We start from the raw sequence: 24,477 nt of genomic DNA on the forward strand, positions 1-24,477 counted from the left end.
GTTCAACATCAGCAAATCAATCAAAGTGATATAATACATTAATAAAAGAAAGAACAAGAACCATATGATACTCCCAATAGATGCTGAAAAAGAATTTGACAGTGTACAGCATCCCTTCCTGATCAAAACTCTTCACAGTGTAGGGATACAGAGTACATACCTCAATATTACCAAATCCATTTATGAAAAACCCACTGCAAATATCATTCTCAATGGAGAAAAACGGAAAGCTTCTCTGTTAAGGTCAGGAACATGGCAGGGATGTCTGTTATCACCACTGCTATTCAACATAATACTAGAAGTCTTAGCCCCAGCAATCAGACAACAAAAAGAAATAAAAGACATTAGAATTGGCAAAGAAGTCAAACTCTCACTCTTTGCAGATGATTTGATTCTTTATGTGGAAAACCCAAAAGACTTCACTCCAAAACTGCTAGAACTCATACAGGAATTTAGCAAAGTGTCAGTATATAAAATCAATGCACAGAAATTAGTTTCATTTCTATACACCAACAGCAAGACAGAAGAAAGAGAAATTAAGGAGTCAATACCATTTACAAGTGCACCCAAAACCATAAGATACCTAGGAATAAACCTAACCAAAGAGGCACAGAATCTGTACTTAGAAAACTATAAAGTACTCACAAGAGAAATTGAGGAAGACACAAAGAAATGGAAAAATGTTCCATGCTCCTGGATTGGGAGAACAAATATTGTGAAAATGTCTATGCTACCTAAAGCAATCTACACATTTAATGCAATCCCTATCAAAATCCCATCCATATTTTTCAAAGAAATGGAACAAATAATCCTAAAATTTATATGGACCCAGAAAAGACCTTGGATAGCCAAAGGAATATTGAAAAAGAAAGCCAAAGGAGTATTGAAAAAGAAAGCCAATGTTGGTGGCATCACAATTCCAGACGTCAAGCTCTATTGCTAAGCTGTCATCATCAAAACAGTATGGTGCTGACACAAAAACAGACACATAGATCAATGGAACAGAATAGAGAGCCCAGGAATAGACCCTCAACTCTCTGGTCAACTAATCTTCTACAAAGCAGGGAATAATGTCCAATGGAAAAAAGACAGCCTCTTCAACAAATGGTGTTGGGAAAATTGGACAGTCACATGCAGTAAAATGAAACTGGACCATTTCCTTACACCACACATGAAAATAGACTAAAAATGGATGAAGGACCTCAATGTGAGAAAAGAATCCATCAATATCCTTGAGGAGAACACAGGCAGCAACCTCTTGGACCTCAGCTGCAGCAACTTCTTCCTAGGAACATCGCCAAAGGCAAGGGAAGCAAGGGCAAAAAGGAACTATTGGGATTTCATCAAGATCAAAAGCTTTTGCACAGCAAAGGAAACAAACAGTTAACAAACAAACAATTAACAAAACCAAAAGATAACTTACAGAATGGGAAAAGATATTTGAAAATGACATATCAGGTAAAGGGCTAGTATAGAAAATCTATAAAGGGCTTAGCAAACTCAACACCAAAGAACAAATAATCCAATCAAGAAATGGGCAGAGGACATGAACAGACATTTCTGCAAAGATGTCTTCTTTGCAAGAGACACTTGAAAAAATGCTCCACATCACTCGGCATCAGGGAAATACAAATCAAAACCACAATGAGATACCACCTCACGCCAGTCAGAATGGCTAAAATTAACAAGTCAGGAAATGATAGATTCTGGCAAGGATGCAGAGAAAGGGGAACCCTCCTACACTGTTGGTGGGAATGCAAGCTGGAGCAACCACTCTGGAAAACAGCATGGAGGTTCCTCAAAAAGTTGAAAATAGAGCTACCTTATGACCCAGCAATTGCACTACTGGGTATTTACCCTAAGGATACAAACGTACTGATCCGAAGGGGCGCATGCACCTGAATGTTTATAGAAGCAATGCCCACAATTGCCAAACTATGGAAAGAACCTAGATGTCCATCAACAGATGAATGGATGAAGAAGATGTGGTGTATATATACACAATGGAATACTATGCAGCCATCAAAAGAAATGAAATCTTGCCTTTTGCAATGACATGGATGGAATTAGAGGGTATTATGTTTAGCAAAATAAGTCAGTTGAAGAAAGACAAGTATCATATGATTTCCCTGATACAAGGAAATGGAGATGCAACATGGGGTGTTTGGGGGGTAGGAAAAAAATAAATGAAACAGGATGGGATCAGGAGGGAGACAAACTATAAGTGACTCTTAATCTCATAAAACAAACTGAAGATTGCTGGAAGGAGGGGGGTTCGGAGAGGGTGATGGGGTTATGGACATTGGGGAGGGTATGTGCTATGGTGAGTGCTGTGAAGTGTGTAAACCTGGCAATTCACAGACCTGTCCCTGGGGATAAAAATACATTATATGTTTATAAAAAAATTTAAAAATTTAATTTAAAAAGCCAAATATATGCACCCCTGTGTTCCCTGTAGCATTATTTACAATAGCCAAGATATGGACGCAACCTAAGTGTTCACTGATAAACAAATGGATAAAGAAAATGTGACATAAATAAAAATTTATATATAGATAATGGAATATTATTCAGCCATAATAAAAGATGAGATCTTGACATTTGCAACAACATGGATGCACCTAGAGGGTATTACAGTGAAAAAGACAAATACTATAAGATTTCATTTATATGTTAAATCTAAAAAAATAAAACAAATGAATAAACAACAAAAAAGCAGAGGCAGACCTATAAATACAGAGAACAAACTATTGTTGTCAGAGGGGAGGAGAGTGGTAGGATGGACAAAATGAGTGCAAGGGAGTGGGAGATACAGGTTTCCATAACGGAATGAATAAACCAGGGGAATAAGAGGCACAACATGGGGAATATAGTCAATGACATTGTAATAGTGTTGTATAATGACAGATGGTAGCTATTCTTGTGGTGAGCATAGAATAAGGTATAGAGAAGTTGAATCACTATGCTGTACACCTGAAGTTAATGTAACATTGTGTGTCAACTGTACTCAAATTAAAAAAAAAAATACCCCATTGGAATTCTGTTATTGTTCCTACATTTGGTTATGCTGAACTCTGGGGAGAGAAGGGAGAGAAAATGAAGTAGTACGTGTCTCCCACACATGCGGCAATCATCTTGGACTTCAGTGTGTGTAACCAGCTCCCAGAACACCTCCGTCTGAGGTCTGAATGGGACTGATCTGAGGGGAGTGCTATAGATATTTGGCTCTCTCTTAATGTAACTTTCATTTTTCCATCTGAAACTACTCCAACCAATCTCAAATAATTTTCAAGGGGTTTACTAGACATAAGTTTCAGGAAATAAAAGATATTATGGTAATCATGCTTAATTAACAGCACAATGGTTGTGATTCATAAATAGCAAGGGAATACTTTCAAATTAAGCAATGTGTACATATTCAAACTGAAAACTGCTAAGCTCTGGAATATCAGCAGACACAAATTTCCAGAGATGGGAATGGGAAGTGAGAGAAATAGCGCCTAGGTCGGGTGTGAGAGGGGGCAGAGAAGTTTCTTAAAAAGAAGTCAAAGTAGATACTTTTGATGGAGTTTGCATACATATATATAAGATGCTGCCTGAATGAACAAAAACAGAAGATAAGCCAGTTCTCAGATAGCAGATGTTATACACACACACACACACACACACAAGCCTACATATGTGTAGAAAGAGAGACAAACAGACAGGGAGGGAAGGAAAATGAAAAATATCTTACCACACAGACTCCAGAAATATTTAATAATTACTTCAAAATTTACCTAGAATTTTTCAAATCTTCGTTTCAAAATGATGCAATAAAAAACTACAGTAAGCTAGAGTACAGGATGTATAAATTCTTATTTCAAGAAAATTATCATTCCCAATCTTTTTTTTTTTTTTTTAAATTTCTGTACCTTAAAAAACAACAAGAAACCCCTCACCTGAACTTTAAGGATTCTGGGAAATGATCATCATGAATGACCTTTATAGGACAAGCACCAAAAAGCACAGCTTCCCTTTCACTGTTAATCATCTACCTAAATCCTTATGTAAGCGGCTTCCCATACTCCTTCTTTGTAAGCATTATTTTTTTAAATATGGAACACATTCAACACCGACTGCTAAATTGGTTAAATCCACATGGCAAGAAGGGCAGCCAACAATCTGGAGTGTGTTAAAAATGGTAATACATTAAAAATAATTTCTTGCAAACTCAGTGACAGGGCAGAAACTTATAAAAATAATGTTGACATTCTAACTATATTCTAGTAAATGCATCAGGATTTTATGTATGTGAGTATATATACATATTTAAAATCAGATATTATAGGAACTTACATAACCATGAAGCTAAATTCTTGAACTATAATCTTTCAAGCAAACTCCCATTTATGTTGCCTAAATATTTGTAACACTGGGTATCATAAGTCCTTGTGATATCATAAAAAGATGCCTTGAATGAATATGCCAGTTGCAGAAAATATGACTCATACTAAGTATTGCCTTAAAGAATTGGAAAGATTCACTTGCTGTAAACACCAAGAAGCATATAAATTGCACCTTGGCGAAAAAGCTACTTTGAAATTTTAGCTAATTTCAAGATGAGAAGTATCTTCACATGTCCGTATTGCAGGCATGAGCATGAAGGTTAAGGAAGTCTTTCACCAAATTGTTTTAATAAAATAAATTCTTTATGGAAATATGACTTCTTTTAACTTAGATGCTGCAAGAAGATCTTTATAGTTATGAATGGCACTTCTTTTCTTTTTCTTTCTTTCTTTTTTTTTATTTTTTTAACCAATGGACACAAAAAGATTCAGTTTAAAAAGAAAAAGAAAAAAAAGAGAGAGACAATGCTGAAGTATGAAATTACATGAGCTTGATCCTGGCTCTGTTTGGGCCTCTTTTTCTGTATAGGCATACCTCATTTTATTGTACTTTGCAGATACTGTGTTTTTTACAAATTGAAGGTTTGTGTCAACTCTGCATCAAGCATTATTGGAAAATGCTATTTTTCCAATAGCATTTGTTCACTTTGTGTCTCCTGTCACATTCTGGTAATTAACCCAATATTTCATACTTTTTCATGATTACTATACTTTTTTTTTTTTTATTTCCAGCATAACAGTATTCATTATTTTTGCACCACACCCCGTGCTCCATGCAATCCGTGCCCTCTATAATACCCACCACCTGGTACCCCAACCACCCACCCCCCGTAGGAGAAGAATAAATGATTACTATACTTTTTTATGGTGATCTGTGATTAGTGGTCTTTGATGTTACTATTGTAATTGTTTTAAGATGCTGCAAACTGCAACCATATGAGACAGCAAAAAACTGGTATCGTGCATGTTCTGACTGCTCCACTGACTAGCCATTTCTCATCTTTCTCTCCTTCTTGGGGCCTCTCTATTCCCTAAAACACAACAATATTAAAATTCATTCAGTTAGTAACCCTGCAATGGTCTCTAAATGTTCAAGTGAAGGGAGGAGTCACACATCTCTCAGTTTAAATGAACAGCTAGAAATAATTAAAATTAGTGAGGAAGGCATGTTGAATGCCAAGACTGGCTGAAATCTTGGACTCTTGCACCAGTTAATCAAGTTGTAAATGCACATGAAGTTATTGAAGAAAATTAAAAGCGTTATTTCTGTGAACACATGAAAAATAAGGAAGAGAAATGGGGCGGGAGTGCCTGGGTAGTTCAATTTAGGCTTAGGTCATGATCCCATGGTCCTGGGATCAAGCCCCACATCAAGGGGGTGCCTGCTTCTTTCTCCCTTTGCTGCTCCCCCTGCTTGTGCTCTCTCTCTCAAATAATATCTTTAAAAACAAAGCAAAACTAAGCAAAAAGTGAAACAGACTTATTGCTGATGTGCAGAAAGTCTCAGTGGTCTGGATAGAAGATCAAACCAGCAACAACATTCCCTTAAGCCAAAGCCTAATCCACATCAAGGCCCTAATTCTCTTCAGTTCTATGAAGGCTGAGAGTGGTGGGGAAGCTGCAGAAGACAAGCTGGAAGCTGACAGAGGATGGGTCATGAAGTTTGAGGAAAGAAGCCATCTCCACAATACCAATGAAAGAAGCAACAAGGGCTAATGTGGACGCTGCACTAAGATCCAGCCAAGACAATTCATGAAAATGGCTACCCTAAACAACAGATTTTCTGTGTAGAGGAAACAACCTTATACTAGAAGAAGATGATATGGAAGACTTTCACAGCTTGAGAAGAGAAGTTAATCCCTAACGTCAAAGCTTCAAAAGGCTGACTCTCTCAGGGGCTAATATAGCTAATGACTTTCAGTTAAAGCCAATGCTCATCTACCAATCAAAAAATCCCAGGGCCCTTCAGAGTTATGCTAAATCTACTCCGTCTGTGCTCTACAAATGAATACTAAAGCCTGGATGACAGTGCATCTCTGTACAGCACAGCTTATTGAGTACTGCAAGCCCACTATTGAGACCAACTGCTCAGAAGAAAAGACTACTTTCAAAATATTACTGCTCATTGGCTATATACCTCGCCACCCTAAAGCTCTGATATAAATGTACAATGAGATGAATGTTTTTTCATGCCTGCTAACACAACATCTATTCTGTAGCCCACGATCAAGGAGTCATTTCAACTTTCTCAAGTCTTAATATTTAAGAAATACATATCTCATGAGGCTCTAGCTGCCATAAATAGAGATTCCTCTGATCTGGGAAAGGTCAATTAAAAAACTTCCAGAAAGGATTCATCATTCCAGATTCCATTAAGAACACTAATGATTCATGGGAAGAAGTCAAAATGTCAACATTATAGAATTTTAGAAGAAGCTATTTCCAGCCCTCAGGGATAACTTTTAGGAGCTCAAGACTTCAATAGAGGAAGTAACTGCAGATGTGGTGGAAATAGCAAGAGAATTAGAATTAGAAGTGGAGCTTGAAGATGGGACTGATTTGCTGCAATCTTATATAAAATTTTAACAGTCAATGAGGAGTTGATTCTAATGGATGAAGAAAGAAAGTGTTTTCTTGAGACAGACTCTACTCCTGGTAAAGATGCTGCAAAGATTGTTGAAATGACAACAAAAGATGGGTAGAATATTACATAAATTTAGTGCTTCTATATCAACCAAGTTTATGTAATATTCTAAATCTTTTCTTGTCATTTCAATGATATAGAAGCAGCAGGGTTTGAGAGGACTGACTCCAATTTTGAAAGACATTCTACTGTGAGTAAGTGTTATCAAACAACATCAAATACTACAGAAAAATCTACCATGAAAGAAAGAGCCAATAGATGTGCAAACTTCATTTTAAGAAATTGTCATAGCTATCCCAACTTCTAGCAACTCCTACCCTGATCAGTCAGCAGCCACCGGCATTGAGGCAAGTCCCTCCACTAGCAAAAATATTACAACTTGCTGAAAGCTCAGCTAATATTTAGCATTTTTTACAAGTTATTTTTAAATTAAGGTTTGTACATTTTTTAGACATAATGCTATTGTACATTTAATAGACTACCGTGTAATGCATGTATAACTTTTATATGTGCTAGGAAACAAAAAAAAATCATTTGACCTGCTTTATTACAATATTTGCTTTATGAGAGTGGTTTGGAACAGAGCCCACAATATCTCCAAGATATGCCTGTACATGGGGGGAAAAGTTACAACTCCCCCTCTCTCTGCCAACTCTTTCTCTCTCTTTCTCTCTGTCACACACACACACACACACACACACACATACACACACACACATCACCCTGAGGAGACGTTCATTTGTTAATCATGGCTCTAAGATAACAGATGTGAACCAGAGCTCTTCCTCCTTTCACAAACCAGAAAGTTTGGATTATCTCCAGGTTGAGAATACAAGACTTGCTTCAGGCCGCTCACACCACCTGCTACATGTTTGCTGTACTTGTCACCCAGATACCTGAGTGTCTGGGGAGGTCATAAAACAGCTGGATGACATTTATTTTGCATACCTACATGGCAATTTAACAACAACAAAAAAGCATTTCTGACTGAAGCAAAACATGTTTCAAAGTATATTTGAGTGAGGAATGTGACCAGACAAAAGGTTACTGTCTTTGAAGATTTATTTGTATTAGGTCAACCAGTCTGTCAATGAGGTCAATTATAACAGATGATCAACTCAACAGAAGTCACGGTAGCTGAGCTCAAGTTGAGCTTGACCAGCCAGTTCAATCAAAATACTTGATCAATAGTCTGGAAAATAACATAATTTAAATTACTGCTGCCTCCTTCCCCTTGCCTCAATTTATTCTTTCTCACATTGTCTTGTTGATGTGAGAACAAAATCTTCATTACTCAATCCAGACCAGGGAGTCTCAAAGTTTCTTATTTGATTCTCCCTGTAAAGTTGCCTGGGAGGGCCTGGTGAGCAGGAGACTGGCCAGATTGAATAAAATCCCACACCATTCCCCAGCTCCAATACTCCAATTTTTTTTTTTGAATCTGTTTTATATCTTGTGCTTCTATTAAAGGTCTTTGGTTAAAGGGGTCTTTGGGGGTAGGGGGAGCTGACTGGAAGAGATAGGCTTTGGATTTCTGATAAAATCATTAGTACATTTTAGATAACTTTTATAAATACTAATATAATATATAGAAGGGAAAAAAATCACTAAGCTTTTAATGAAATGAATGATTCCAGAAAGCATTCTTTATGAAAATAAAATGTCTGTTCTGGATACTGGACCCACTTCCATCCCCTTCCTATGTTCTGTTCCTTGTCAGAATTGCTAAACATGGTAGCAAGAGTCTGAACTTCTCAACTTCTCAACTTCCTTACTCCGATGTTCTGTATGCAATTTAGTTTCTGCCAGGGATATTTCTCATCCTGAGATCTGGAGAATGCAAGGGAGACAATGACACTTAGAAGTGCAGATGGGCTCTAGCAGATGTGGGTGTCAGTGGCAGTTGGACCTCATGTTTTTCACTTGCTTGGTGGTTGGAGGGAGGCTGTGACTTGGCAGCAATGCAGCTTAGGTAGCAGCAGTTGCTGATCTCTGGAGCCCGGAGTGCCGTAAAAGCTTTGAGACCAAAAGTCCTGTGGTGGCTTCCTGACTTCTACTCCTCCAAATTGTTAAAGATTTTTGTAAACAATTAATCTTTATATTAAACCCATTTTTGCCTGAAGTACCTAGCACTGTTTCTGTTGAAGTACCTAGCATTGTTTTCTGTTCTGTTGCACTGAACCCTAACTGATACAATGCCACCATTTAGGAAAAATAATGTGTACTCTGTAAGCATTTCTGATGATATTGCAATTTTGTTTACAGAGTGTAACCCTGATGCTGATACCTCTATTCTCTTAGTTTTCTCCTGTATCATCTCATTTTATCTTGTTCCAGACACAGATCTAAGCATTGTTTTAAATTCAAAAACTTCCTGCAATCATGGCCTCCCCTACCGTTTTCCTTCTTTGTTCTCCCTTGTCTTTATCAGGCTTCCTCATTCCTCTAATACACAAACATCTTCCAAGAATGTCAGTTTCCTCCCTTCTTTACCATACGAAATCATTCACTGTCCCAGCCTCTACCCCCAACTTGAATAAGCAATTTCATTCTAATAATCTATATGAAACAAAAGGAAATCTTTAGAACTTTGAAGGTTTTCTTGTTCTGTTTTCGTTTTGTTTTGCTTTTCAGTATGTGCCCAACATTTTACTCTTTGCCTCAAATACCTTGTCCAAATTTTTCTTCTAAGTAAATATAATTCTCTTCTTAGGCAGAATTCTGTCAGAAACAACAACAAAAAAACCTCTTCTTCATTAGAGCAGAAATAAAGAGCAGACTGTCCAAGAATTGTTCTCTTTCACAGCATAGTGTTGTTGATGAGAAGTAGTGCCCAGATGGCAGCGACATTTCCTAGTCCCCTTATAACAAGTTTTCACCAAGGGGTGTAAGACAAAGTGATCTGTGATCTAAGGAGTTTATGGATCTAGTATGGCTTCCCCACATTATCTCCCCTTCTAAAATGACCCTGAAGCCATACATTGAAGATAAGTGGATCCAGCCCATCTGCACTTCTAAGTGTCATTGTCTCCCTTGCATTCTCCAGATCTCAGGATGAGAAGACTCCTTGGCAGAAACCAAACTGCATCCAGAACATCAGAGTAAGGAAGTTGAGAAGTTCAGACTCTTGCTACCATGTTTTGCAATTCTGACAAGGAACAATACATAGGAAGGGGATGGAAGTGGATCCAGTATCCAGAACAGACATTTTATTTTCATAAAGAATGCTTTCTTTCTGAAGATAAATGCACCTTTGAGGTTGAAGGTGACCATACCCCAGAATGACTATGTGGAGAAGAGTTCTCATCATCCGTGCCTGCTTACTGCATTAGGCAGTGACATAAGCCAACAATAAGCTTTTACTGTGTTCAGACAATGATGATTCGGGGTGTCATTTGCTCATAAGTATCTGGGGGTCATTTGCTAAGGCAATTAGCCTTATCATAACTAATTCAAGAACAACTTTTAATTTCAGTACCTAATGAACATGAGTATGTGCTTCTAGACTTTACTAAGTAGCCTAATCGAAATAATGGTACTAAAATTGTTGACAGACAGAGTTTATTCAATAAGTAGATGTGCTGAGAAAAATGCTATCCTTTATCAAAATAAGTCTATTTTCTTAAATAACATTAAAAATATTTTTTATTACCAGATGCCTCGGGTTTTGAAATAATAGTGTGTTTTGTGAATCTACAATACAGAAAAAGATCTTGATATTCTTACTTCTCAGAGCAATGAATAGTATGTTTTGAATACTGAATGTTTAGAATACTGTTTTGGGAAACAATGAGATTTTAGCACTAGGGTTTTCTTGTTAATGGAGTTAAAGGAGAGACTAATACCATGAATTGTGCAGATCTCCATAATTGGGGAAAGACACTTCTTTAAAAGTAAGGAGCATTTAAAAAAAAGAAGAAGGAGGAGGAGGAGGAGGAGGGGGAGGAGGAGGGGGAGGAGAAGAAGAAGAAGAAGAAGTAATGAACATAAACATTAAAGAGCAATGTGTAGAGCAGGTTTTCTCAAAAGTCCATTATTGATATTTTAGGAAGGTTAGTCTTTGGTTGTGAGAAGTGTTCTACATGTTAAAGTATGCGTAGCCCCAGAAATGACCTCTATCCACTAGAGGCCAAGGACATCAGAGTAAGTGATGACCATACCCCAAACAATTTGCTACATACAAATTGTAGCAATTCAAAACCTCCTCAGATTTTGCTAACTCTCTATGGAGAAAGAAAGCAGAATCACCCTCAGGTGAAAAAAACCACTGTTACGGAGGACATTTAGCATAATTTTTAAACAACAAAAAAAATCTGCATTTTTCTTCTTTGTTATCTCTCTTGATAAGTTACTTTTTTAAAGATTTTATTTATTTGAGAGAGAGAGATAGTGCGAGAGAGAGAGAGAGAGAGCACAAGCAGTGGGGGAGAGCAAGAAGCAGGCTCTTTGATGAACAGGGAGCCCTATGTGAGGCTCAATTCCAAGACTCTGGGGTCATGACCTGAGCTGAAGGCAGATGCTTAACTGATTGAGCCATCCAGATACACCAACAGTTCTTGATAATATAGTTTATTCTTAATTTCAGAAAACATTTTAAAAAGTCAATATTGATATCTTGGTTAAAAAGATGATAAAATGTGAGATTAAGAGTCACTTATGGTTTGTCTCCCTCCCAATCCCATCTTGTTTCATTTATTCTTCTCCTACCCACTTAAGCCCCCATGTTGCATCACCACTTCCTCATATCAGGGAGATCATATGATAGTTGTCTTTCTCTGCTTGACTGGGGATAAAAATATATGTTTATAAAAAATTAAAAAAAATTAAAAAAAAAATTAAAAAAAAAAGATGATAAAATGTGAGCTGAATTTTAATAGTTAGATTGAGCTGAAATGTCTCAGTCACCCATACCTGATTCTGTCTATAACTGGCATTATGTAACACCTGGCTGAGCCCTGTTTAAAATTTTAATCAGTGATTTGGATAAAAGCATAAATTGTACCTCCTTACATTTACAGGTAATGCCAAGTTACATGAAACAGAAAATGTATTAGTTGACCGAGTCATATTTTCCCCAAAGATTTTAAAAGAGACCATGATGGGTGACCTAATGATTAATATTCTGGTCTGTGATTTAGCTCTAATATTCAATAGTATATGCATGAGTAGGGAAGCAATTTACACAGAAAAATGTATAGATGCTAATTCTCCGAATTTTTAATAAGCCAATATTTGAGGTAGCTGCTGATATTAATGCAGTATTGGGCTATATTAGTAAATATGTACTCTCTAAATCATGGGCTAATAGTCCCATTAGATTCTCCCCAACTCTACCTGAGTATTTGATTTATTTCAGTGGGGCAGGTTTTAGAGGAGTTCAGAAAATTTAGAGTTTGTGATCAAGGAGAATGATTAAGAGTGAGAAGGCTACAGAAGTTATAATATATTTAATAGGTTGGTTTAGAAACTTATCTTGTTGCCATGAAAAAAACAAAGGGAAAGCCATAAAATGTCTTAATTTATGTTTTTCTCTTTAAATTAATTATCTAAAGATAAAAAGAAAAAAGAATTAAGAAAATAAGCAAGAGAAGGTATTGGCGGGGGGGAGTCCTTGACCCTGTCCACTCTTTTGCTCCAGATATGTTGGGGAAACCAAAAATAGAGGAGATCTGTGCCCAGCAACTTATCTGGAGTCCTTGGGGACAACAGGCTCCTGGGGACATCCACACCACATTGGCACATGCATCATCATTATGTGGAGGAAATCCTGAGGAATATCAGGAATGTGATTGTCCACAGTCGTCCCAACCCAAAGAGAAGTCATTTTCTTCCTGCAGCAGAGAATGTTGTGGAAGAAAAGCTAAATATTTCTGTGCACCATGAATTATGTAGATCTTAGGAGGACGGAAAGGAATGAAAGAGGGGCGGGAGGGAGACAGACAGAGAGGATGCTAATAAATCTAAAAGGGCAAAACCCCTTTGAGGTACCCACTACAAGATCACACCACCTTTTGTCCTGAATATCTTAGGGAGAGATGGAAGTGAAGACTCTGAAAAATGAAAATTAGACCAAAAAAAAAAAACAAAACAAAACACCCATGAGATTCCTTTCATTGGATCATGAATGACAACTGATACTGCAACAGAAAATGACATTGACTATATGGTCCTTACTTGGCAGAAAAATAATCAGGAGATAAGGCAATAAAGATTATGACCTAGGGCCAGATGATTTTGTACATAGGTCAAAGGCTAAATGAGAAACAAGTCCTCATGTTGCCCACCTTTATTCCAGAAAAGGACAGAAGCCCCCCAGGACTGAAGTGTCACCTAGAGTGGAGAATATAGGGTGATTCTGAATTTATGGGGAACTAACAAGGATAATGTTTGCTACCATGAGGCAGAACTGGGGTTTGAAATAGACAGGTATATAAAGTCACATTTTTTTACCCCTAAGTTTTGTGACCCATCAAAGTTAGACCCTCCTCTTTAAAGAAACGAGAGCTCTACCCTCAATTTTCAGCTGATCCTTTGCACTTATATCCATTCAGTAGCTGAAAGCAGATTCTGGATAAACCTAGGCATACTCAGTTGATTTCAACCTCTTCCACAATATACCCAAGTATATTCTTAAATATTAAAGTAACTTATAACCTAGCATATATGCCAGGCAACCAGTAGAAATTATTACCATTAATAGGGTTGTAAACATTTTTATCACATTTCCTTTTCAGCATTTCAGCTTTGGGTTCCTTATTCTGTTCCCTCTTAACGCCAAATAATGTTGTTTAGGAAGATAGAACTTTTTCACAGAGTTCCTCTGTCTATTAGTATTACTAGACAGACTCTAGTTATCATTTTAACATATTAGGGATGGAATAAAAAGAATTTCACAACCATTTTATTGGTTCAGGACCAGAAAACAAAACAAAACAAAACGAAACACACTACAAGATCATGCCTTTTGTCCTGAATATCTTAGGAAGAGATGGAAATGGAGACCCTGAAAAATGAAAACCAGACCAAAAAAACCCACAAGATTCCTTTCATTTATTGATCCAAGCCTATTGAATTTTCAAAGAGTAAGGTCAAATTTGTGTGAAAAGACAGGACATGTTTTGTTACCCAGACTCAACGTAGCTTTGGTATGGAGACTCGATAAGGTGGTATGAAGAAGAACAAAATCTCTCAGTAGCTAGAGTATCACAGATATGGAAATTCTGGTTTTGTTTGTTTCTTCATTTGTTTGTTTTAAGTATAGTTGACACACAATGTTACATTAGTTTCAGGTGTACAACATAGGGATTCAACAACTCTACACTTTATGTTATGCTCCCCACAAGTGTAGTTGCCATCTCTCACCATACAATGCTATTACAGTAGCATTGACTATGTCCCCTATGCTGGACCTTTTACTCCCATGACTTATTCCATAACTGGATTTTGAACTAGACTAGAGAAACCCAGCAATCGTGATTCTTGACTTTCTATTTTCCCAGACTAGAGCTTCTGTTCTTTTGTGTGTATTTCCCTAATTGTCCTAGAGTTTCACAGCAACCTAGGCATAGAGATACCCCTCTTCGGGATGCCTGGGTGGCTCAGTTGGTTAAGCCACTGCCTTTGGCTCAAGTCATGATCCCAGAGTCCTGGGATCGAGTCCCGCATTGGGCTTCATTTGGGCATCATTCGGCAAGGAGCCTGCTTCTCTCTCCGCCTCTGCCTGCCTGCCACACTGCCTGCTTGTGTGTGGGTGCTCTCTCTCTCTGACAAATAAATAGATAAATAAAAACTTAAAAAAAAGAGAAATACCCCTCTTCAAAACTAATTCATTAATTAGTTAATTTAAAAAAAATAAAATAAACACCCCTCTGCCACTTGGGTGAAGCCTGAGACAGCCTTTGTGTCTACAGGAAGTTTTGCTTTATAATAAAAGTAGTATGTGTTGAATACCTTTGTTTTTCTAGGAGTGATGCTTTATGTACATTATCTTATTTAATATGCCTTAAGGAATGTGTGTGTGTGTGTGTGTGTGTGTGTGTGTGTGTATAAACAATGCATGTGAATATATCTCTCTATTTTTTTTTTTGAAGGAGAGCATTGAGGTTAAATAATTTGACAAAGATCAATAACACAACCAATAATAAAGAAGTTCAGTTCAGTAGCCAGGTATTTTGGCCATAAAGACAATATTTTTCCACAATCCTTTTTCAACTTCTTCCTCTCTTTTATTTAAATTAAGAAGGATAATTTACCACTAGCTTGGACAATAAGACAGGATGGGGGTCATAGTGTTTGAGGTATAATTAGTCCACAACCTATGGAGCTCCTGGTAGAGATTTCCTAAAGCCAGCATCTCTTTAGGCCAAGAGCAATAACAATACCTAATCTAGTAATGAACACTTAGGTTAACATAATAGATAATATTTATAGAGCATTTGGTACATGCTGAGTATGGTGATAAATAGTTAACTTGAATTAATTAACTCATATAATCCTCAGAACTGCAAAACAATGATATAGATGCCAATATTACTGCCATTCTACAAATAAGGAAACCAAAGCAAAAAGGAATCACCTCATAGCTGTAAATCAGATTTAAACCCAAGAAGCTGATGAGAAAGAGAAAAGAAACATCTCTGCAAAGGAGGATATTAGGTAGTCCAAAGGTCTATGTGGGTTCTGGTTGGTTAACACCCCTGGGTAAATACACCAACGTACTCTGAATGGAATACAGGTTTTTAGGCAGGAGCCCAGATAAGACGGGCCAGGACAATGGGTTTGACCCAAGGAATACATGCCTTGAGACTAGCAGAGCAGGCCTAATTCAGGATCAAAGAACTATTAAGCATGCTTTTCTATTAATTTTATTTGTGCCAGTTATCAATGTATTGTCTCACAGCTCCAAATGCACCCTTCAGTAACTGCTCTGAGAAAATGGAGTGAGCTTTTTAATAATATATACATTTTTCTATTGTCAGTAGGGAAGATGTTAAGCTTTGTGAGTAGAGGGCACTACAGAGACTGCAGAAGAAAGGGTTTTCCCTCCTGGTTCTTGTGTGCTTGCTCATTGCTCAGCTGACTCCTGAAGCATGAAGGTTACTCACCTACCCAACTTCTACAACAGGCATGGCTTCGTATGCACCATGTTCCTGCAAGACATATAATGTCCCGAACCTTCAGCTTTGGCAGTGTATGTGGCTTCTCCAGTGTCCAATTCTTCAGCACAAGTTATTTCTCCAGTACTCAGGAACTGCATAAATGGCTGCTTATCCAGGGTCCAGATCCTGAAGTTCTGATTGTCAACACCACGCATCACTAGTAGCTTTCCCTGACATGCCTCTCAGGTGGTTTTGGAGAAAAGTGCTCTGGGGATACACCTTCCTGTAAACAGAGGGTCGATTTCCCATAATTTCTGGAGGACATATTTCCAGCGAGTTCTGCCAGTGAGGCACCAGAACTTCTCTGCCATCCTAAGCTGTGGCTTTGCCCACTCCAACAAGATTTGGATGTCAGGCTTGGAGGCAGGAATGAGGAAATAGTCCTTAAGCACTCAATGCCAGCCCCAGAGGAAATACTTGTATCTTTTATAACTACTTATTATTAGTTATTGTAATCCTCTCTTAAAGTTGTTAATTCTTTATGTTAAACTTCCTCTTTCCAAATTGAAATGTGGTTTCTATCTCCTGATTAGACCCTGACTGAAAGAGTAATCAAAAACTTTTTCCCTAGTATAGGATAACATGGCATTCCTTATTAGGAAGTGAATAAATCATCTCATTTTACAAATATGAAAACTATCTAACAAAAAAAACTAGCAGATGCTTTGAATCTCATCTCTGATACAAAATTTAAATTTCTGGTAACCTTTAAATAATCTTTCTTATCTTTATTTGATTAATACACATGAAACAACTGCTTAAGATGGCCTGTGAAACTTAGTTCAGTACTATGGATTGAATAGTAAAGAGTTAAATTTTATAAAATACTTTTCTCTTCTTGGGTTACAAATAATCTTAGCTTCCAGGGCCACAGCAATTTGATACTTGTTTCTTTTAAATAACCAATTTCATAGGAAGTTCATTTCCCTCTCAAGTTAGGAATGCTGCAAACCAATAAAGTCATTTTACCAGATCAATATAATGAGATTTTTTTCTAATACACATATCTCAGTAAAACTAAATAAGACGTTACATATACCAACAAAAACTCCCTGAATAAATTCATCTTTTCTAAAGTGCAAACACCATAAATCTTCCTTGTTCAAAATGAGCATCAATTGATTTGATCATGTAATAAAAAAAATAAAGTAGCAGATGTTCAGTGAAAGAAAAAATGCACATTTACATGCTCAAAACAGTATCTTTCTCATTATTATGGGTGAAAAAGCCTTTTGGAAATATCATACTTCTTGGGTCTAAAAATTACATTAATGAGAATTTGGAGGCCCATTTCTCAAGTACTGATACATGTGCACAATTTAAAGTGTATTTTGTTCACAATTACATATTAAAATATAATATTCTAACATTTAAGGTATTAATCCCAACAGAAAACATTACATTATCGTTGTTCACATTTTCAATCCTTCTATTTCAACCACTACATAAATGCTGTTTCCAATTAAGTTTAGTGGTGCACTTTGTTCTATGGTTTAACTCTGCTGTTACTGTATCACTTCTTAGCTAACTGCAATTTTGGTAAATATGAGTGCTTCTATTTTCAAGCAAATGAATTTTATGCAAACTCATTTCCACTGTCATATGATTGATTCTCCTTTAGCATTATAATCTATTATATTTGTGGATGATAGGCAGAAAATGAAATGGAACTTTTCTTTCTGATAGAGCTAAATCCATTAGTGAAACTTCAAACTGTGTAGCTAAAAGGTCATTTTATTTCATCATAGTATAAGTGTTCTTTTTTTTCTTAATCTTAGAATTCAATTACAGAGTCCACATTAAAAAAAAATTCCCAATGATACTTAGTAATATTTGTTCCACTTCATTGCAGGACATTTTTTTAATCTTAAAATCTGCAACTCTTTCCCAAAGTTTAAATTGCAATGATTTTCATGTGGCCTTGGTTATTTTTAACTTTGAATGTTGACAGATTATATGTTATATACAATTATTGAAATATTTCTGGAATATTTTTAAACTGTATGTAAAAAACCTACCTGGCCCATAAAAAAATGGATTTTAAATATGATACAACAAATAAAATGCCAAGAAGTTAAAGATAATAGGCATTGAAGGAAGTGTGAAAGTGTCCCCCCAGAGGAACCCAAGGAAAAGGCTGAGAAGACTGCCACACGGTTATTGTAGTCCCTAGTTTGTGTGAAAGTCTAAAACAAGGAAAGACTGGATTGCTGTGAAGAAAATCCTGTGTAGAAGTTTTCTCTGCAGAAAATTGTACCCTGTAACTAAAACCTAGAGAGGGGCTTTGCAAGGGGCCTATGTAGAAGGTATAAAGTGTGACTACCACAGGCTGTGCATATGTGGGTGGGTGTGTGTGGGAGCACAGAGAACTAATATCTGACTTCTTCCTATGAAATCTACAAGAGGAGAAATGGGATGACTAAGTGCTCTGGCAGCGTAACTCCAGGGTTACTAATGTGTTGGCATCAACCTGGCTTTCAAAGTTCATCAGAACAAATTTGTAGTGTTTTCTGTGGTTTCTATGTGGGAACACATGGAGTTCAAGCAGGCCTAGGGGTGTTATGACTTCATGAGGGGGAGAAATGAAGGGGGAAAGAGGATGGAAAGTGACCACATGGTGGGGCCCACTGTAAAACCACAGGCAGAGTGGGTTGCTGCCACTGGATAGATGGAATCCTTTTCTCAAGTCTTGGCAAAGGTTGCCATCAGAAGGGATCTTCCAAAGAACTTATGGAAGCATCCTTGGAAGAAAAAAATCCTGGTAGAATAGGAAAGAACAAATCAGATTGTGATGTTATCACTCAAGAAAGAACTATCTTCATGTCCTTACATTGCTCTCATCCACCTTATTTTTACTCTGATAAGATTGAAGGCAATAGCCCCAGAGGGGAAGGAAGGAGAGAGGAGCCATTGTGGAGAAGATGGATCAGACTTGACTCCCACAAACAAGTGGCCCACTAAAACTGTGCCTCAGCTGGAGAAGGGAACCAAATGAAGATTGAATGTTGACTAATACATTGGACTAGACAGCCTATTTTCTGAATCGAGACTGTATTTTGTATATAAAGTGACCTTAGGACTTCCTATTACCCAATAGTAATGAACTTGTTGGAGTTTTCTCTCCAGTAATAGAGCAAAAACTTCTACTGAATACATTTTACAGAGACATTGGAAAACAAAATCAAATGGATTTTATGGTTACATTCTGGGAGTTGTACTTTTTCAGTTACATATTTCTACAAATCTACATTTTGCCTCTCAGGGACCCTGATTATAGATGTGTATAAACAAAACAAAACAAAACCAGAGTCACCAGTAGGCGATACCAGAATGCAATGCATCAGGGAAACAGCACCTGTATTAATTCAGGACTTGATAGGGTAAATATGCAGCACACTTAATACCTAGTGATCACAATAACGATGATGATGATAATGATAATACCTAGTATGCGCTAAGCACTTAACTTTGAGTGAGTCACTATCTTGAATACTTTATGGTGGGGACTTGTGAAATGCTCTCATCAACCCTAGGAGGTAGGTAATGCTTTTACCCCCCTGTAGAAAGAAGGTAACTATGGCAGAAGGAAGGTAACTGAGCAACTCACACAAGGTCATTGAGTAAATATTAAATGACAGAGACCTGAAACTCTCAACCAGTCTTCATGGGAACTGAAGAGAAACAGAAGCAAAGAAGACATGAGGAGTCCACTGTAGAACCCCTGCTCTGACTGAAAAGGCAAGCTCACTTGTGGACAACTACTTATCCATTCTTTAGTTCCCAGAAAGCCTCCTGTACCCTCAATTACATTCATTTTCACACAATGTTTTAGCTTGTCTGTGCAAAGAACAAGAGATATTGGATCTAATACAGATACACAAAATAGTCTGTGATTCAAATAATTTGGGAGGTCAACTTCAGGAAAAATGACAGAGACTTTCATTTTTCAGAATCAATTGGTTTCACTTTATCTAGAAATGTTTATTTGGTAGAATAAAATACCAACAATGGAGTCCTTCTGACCTGAGTATTATGTCCCAAATGGAGAAACTGAGGAGCCTGAGGTAACCACAGTGATAGACATCAGACAATGTATCACTTATGAGTGAGGGACTAATAATGTCACACTGCCCCAGAGATGTCCAAAAAGTCAAACGGTCTAGTGAAAATGGAAGTGCATAAAAGCTCTTCGGTAATATATTTGTAAGCTATTATTGTTAACTAGAAATATGGGAATCCTCAAACAATATTTTAAAGTTGTTTATATCCTTAGTTTGAAAAAAAAAAAAAAAGCCACACTATTCAACAGTAATGCAACTTGGACAAAACACACACCTGAGTACACAGAAGAAACAGTCCAAAGGAATGTTGAATTCTCAATACTTTAATTGTCGATCTTAAAAAAGTTATGCAGACTTTGTGAATAATATTAACACACTACAGAAAACTATAAAGAGTATAGAATGCAGGGGTGCCTGGGTGGTTCAGTGGGTTAAGCCTCTGCCTCCGGCTTAGTCATGATCCCAGCGTCCTGGGATCCAGCCCCGCATTGGGCTCTCTGCTCAGCAGGGAGCCTGCTTCCTCCTCTCTCTCTCTCTCTGCCTGTCTCTCTGCCTACTTGTGATCTCTATCAAATAAAGAAATAAAATCTTAAAAAAAAAAGAAAATAGAATGCAGCTATAATCCTTGCCATGCAGACACAAATCCTATTAATATTTTGCGCTCCTTTTCAAAGTTAAGAGCCTATCATAAATTCCTTCATCTAGATTATATTGTTTAACTTACTATTTTCAGCATTTTTTCCCCCAAGATTCTTCAAAATAATACTTTTGGCTCCGTATATTTTGTATAACAATACGTATGTTCTCTAGTCTCCTCTTCCTGATTCCATTGCTTTTTTGAACTTTTTGTACTTTTATAACCAAGACGATCAGTACAGTAGGTAAGTTCCAAAAGTGAAGCAGTTATTTCCTGCAAATTCAGAGAGCTTACCCTGAAATCAATAATTTTTGTGCGAATAGTTCTTTCTAGAAGAGGCTCAGAAATCTTTGAGAATGCTAGCCAGACCATTTTTAATAATAAAACTTCTGACAAAATAGTGACAATACTTTAAGCCTCCCTCCAAGTTCTGGGGATTCCTCAGATACATTGAAGGACCCTTCAGCTTCTGAACCCCCAAATCCTTGCAGGATTGCCTGAGTAAAATTTAAACATTAACTACTTATGAGTGGCTCCAGCACTCCGCACTAATTTTCTGCAACCCAATTAGAAACACATGACAAAAGGAAAGTGACCTTCATCTTGTGAATTGCTAGCAAATCAGAGAGTGAAAGAGCCAAATGGGCCAACAGAGGTCATCGAGTTTATGCCCCATTTTATATCTCAGGAAAACTGAAGACCATGAAGGTTAAGTGACTTGGCTGAAGTGACACAGTGTGCTGAGCGAAGCTGCTCAAGGCCTGGCTGGCAGAAAAAGACTGCTTTTACCCTTCCTTAAAGGAAAATGACCTCTCTAGTCATTTACATTGCAGTAATGATTTCTCACTCTCTACTATATCATGTTTCCTTACGTGTGGAGAACAAATCTGGGGACCAATTAAGAATATGATGTGTTATATTTGTTTTCTTCTTGAAAATAAACTATTATGGGGAGAAATCATTGGTTTTGAAATATTCAGGTAACAACAGCTCAACTTCATGAATGTATCACCACTGTTTTATCTGAGAGCCTAAATACTTAAAGATTGAGAAAAAGGCTAAAATCCCTCAATGTTCTTTTTTCTTAAACTTTTCTCTTAAATATTTTATTTATTTATTTGACACACAGAGAGAGATCACAAATAGGCAGAGAGACAGACAGAGAGAGAAGGGGAATGAAGGCTCTCCACCAAGCAGAGGGCCCGATGCAGGGTTTGATCTCAAGACCCTAAGATCATGGCCCAAGCCATAGGCAGAGGACCAACCCACTGAGCCAACCACGTGCCCAATCCTTCAATGCTCTTGAAGAGAAATAGGGTAAGGATTGTTATTAACATGAGTTACATTTGATGGTGGAAAACAGGCTCACACTCAACATTACCGTGATGGTGGTAATGTTGGAGAGAAGCTCGCAAGGACAGCTTTGGAAAGCAAACACATCTCTCAAGCTGTCCAGTGGCTGTGAAGCTATATCCTTGGAATGCTGAAGTGATGGAAGAACCAACTCACCAAGTACCAATCACTAAAGAATAATATTTCCAGCATGGGTGAACACAGAGAGTCATGAATTTGATGGCAAATGAGTGGAAATTGTAAGTACTAATCTGAGCATTTTAAGCTTTTCTGTCAGCAATGGAATAATAGCCAAAACATTTCAAAGAACACAAATATCCAAACAAAACCAAAAAAGTCATCAAAGGAAAAGTCTACTTCTTGAAATGTAAGTGATAAGATCAATATATAAATTAGCAGAAGAGGCTAACTCAAATGGTCCTGTTTTACAGAGGAAAAACAATATGATATGAGGTTAACATATTAAAACTTAAAATACATATTAATGAGGGAACAAACCTAATTGCTGCCATAATGACCTAGCTGAATTTTTTAATTTGTAAACCCTTTCTGGTATTGGTAAACACTTCAGTATGAAGTCGTTATTTTGATCAAAGCTTTATAGATACACTAAAGCTTCACTCTATAGACTCCTTAAAATTTGGTCACTCTAGATGCCATTTTTTCAGTATAGCAGAGGAATTACCTTTCTAAGTAGCAATACAGCCTATACTTTTTTACACTTAACATTCTGACAGAAAATCATTCTAAAATACATTAAACTTTATGAGGCCTTCCTTAAAAGTACATTGGGCATAATGTAATTTTCCTTGATGACCCAGAGTCATCATTATGAATATTAATTATCATACTGTGCTGTAATAAAATTATTTCTGTAAGGTCCTCAGAAATGTATGTTTTCTATTGCCCTCAGAATGACAGAATGTCAGAATTAAGCAGGACTTGAGAGTTTGTCCAGCTTTCTCAATTACAGATAAGGACACTAATGTCAAGAGAGGAGTGATATGATTTAATTAAAGGGACATAAGCAGTGACCTACCCCAGGTCTCCCAACTTCTTATACAGAGTCCTTTCAATTCCCCCACATCCTATACCACAGTCTGTGTTTTCATTAGTTTCTTTGCCTATTGTTTTATGGTTTTCTCTCCTGCTTGCTATGTTCTATGCTCACTCACGTCACTGTTGCCGGTGATACAATCTCCTCACCCCTGTAACTGCGCACTCTGATGAGTTCTGGTGCAGTGAGGGGGTGCAGGGAACCCATGGTCCTCAGAGGGTGATGGCTGCACACTGGGTTCTGGGGAACACCTGGGTAAAATTTAGGAGAGTGATCTAAATTTTAGAAAGAAAATAAACCTGGACCCCAGTCAGGGGGTCTAACCAAATGTTGGACTTGAAGTTATGGAGCCAAGTGGGGAAGGGGTGCAGGAACCAAAAATGTCAAGCATGAGGTATGGAAGGAGCAAGCTATGGGAGGTAACCTAGGTGAATTCAAAGGACAAAGACATCTGTTCTTTTAACCTCATTCTAGGGTGACTATATTTTGAAAGTAAATGTAATGGGTGGGAGAGAGAGTCCCTGCTTCTTAGTATAGCCCCTCAACCAATCCAAATTGGGCCTGACTTAGGAAAACACCCATCCCTTGGATGGTTGGATGTGCATCTCATAGAGATGTGAATGAATGACGTGAGGAACTTAAGAAGGGGTAATAAGACATTAGGATGTAGAAGGCATGGGGCCTGTGGTAGTTCAGAATTCTTATTTGTTTACTTCCTGGTAACAGCTTTTCCTGGCCTTGTCCCAGAGCCCTGAGATTTAAAAACAAATTCCAGTGGCGCCTGGGTGGCTCAGTGGGTTAAGCCGCTGCCTTCGGCTCAGGTCATGATCCCAGGGTCCTGGGATCGAGTCCCGCATCGGGCTCTCTGCTCAGCAGGGAGCCTGCTTCCCCCTCTCTCTCTGCCTGCCTCTCCATCTACTTGTGATTTCTCTCTGTCAAATAAATTTAAAAAATCTTAAAAACAAAAAACAAAAAAAAACAAAAACAAATTCCAGATGAGTGAGAGGTTACCTTTGCTTTGGTTTCCATGTCAATAAACAGACCAGGCAACAACGCAGTATAGTGGCAGAAGGGAAAAGAGCATTTTAAAAGCCAGCTATATTTGAACCTGTTTTAACAGGATGGCAAATTCTTACTTTCTGAAAGAATTGGCCCTTTTTCTAAAATGAGGTGACTGAG

The 24,477-nt window shown here is 37.5% G+C and overlaps 1 protein-coding gene and 1 pseudogene across 2 annotated transcripts in view; one reads left to right on the forward strand and one right to left on the reverse strand.

The window, feature by feature from the left end:
* Positions 1-7,167, forward strand: part of LOC116582436 — a 115,021-nt pseudogene extending 107,854 nt beyond the window's left edge.
* The window catches only part of INPP4B (inositol polyphosphate-4-phosphatase type II B), an 805,823-nt gene that overhangs the window by 491,679 nt on the left and 289,667 nt on the right, over positions 1-24,477 (reverse strand). The window lies entirely within an intron of this gene.

This window comes from Mustela erminea, chromosome 2 (genome assembly GCF_009829155.1).
Source record: "Mustela erminea isolate mMusErm1 chromosome 2, mMusErm1.Pri, whole genome shotgun sequence".
NCBI classification, from domain to species: domain Eukaryota; kingdom Metazoa; phylum Chordata; class Mammalia; order Carnivora; family Mustelidae; genus Mustela; species Mustela erminea.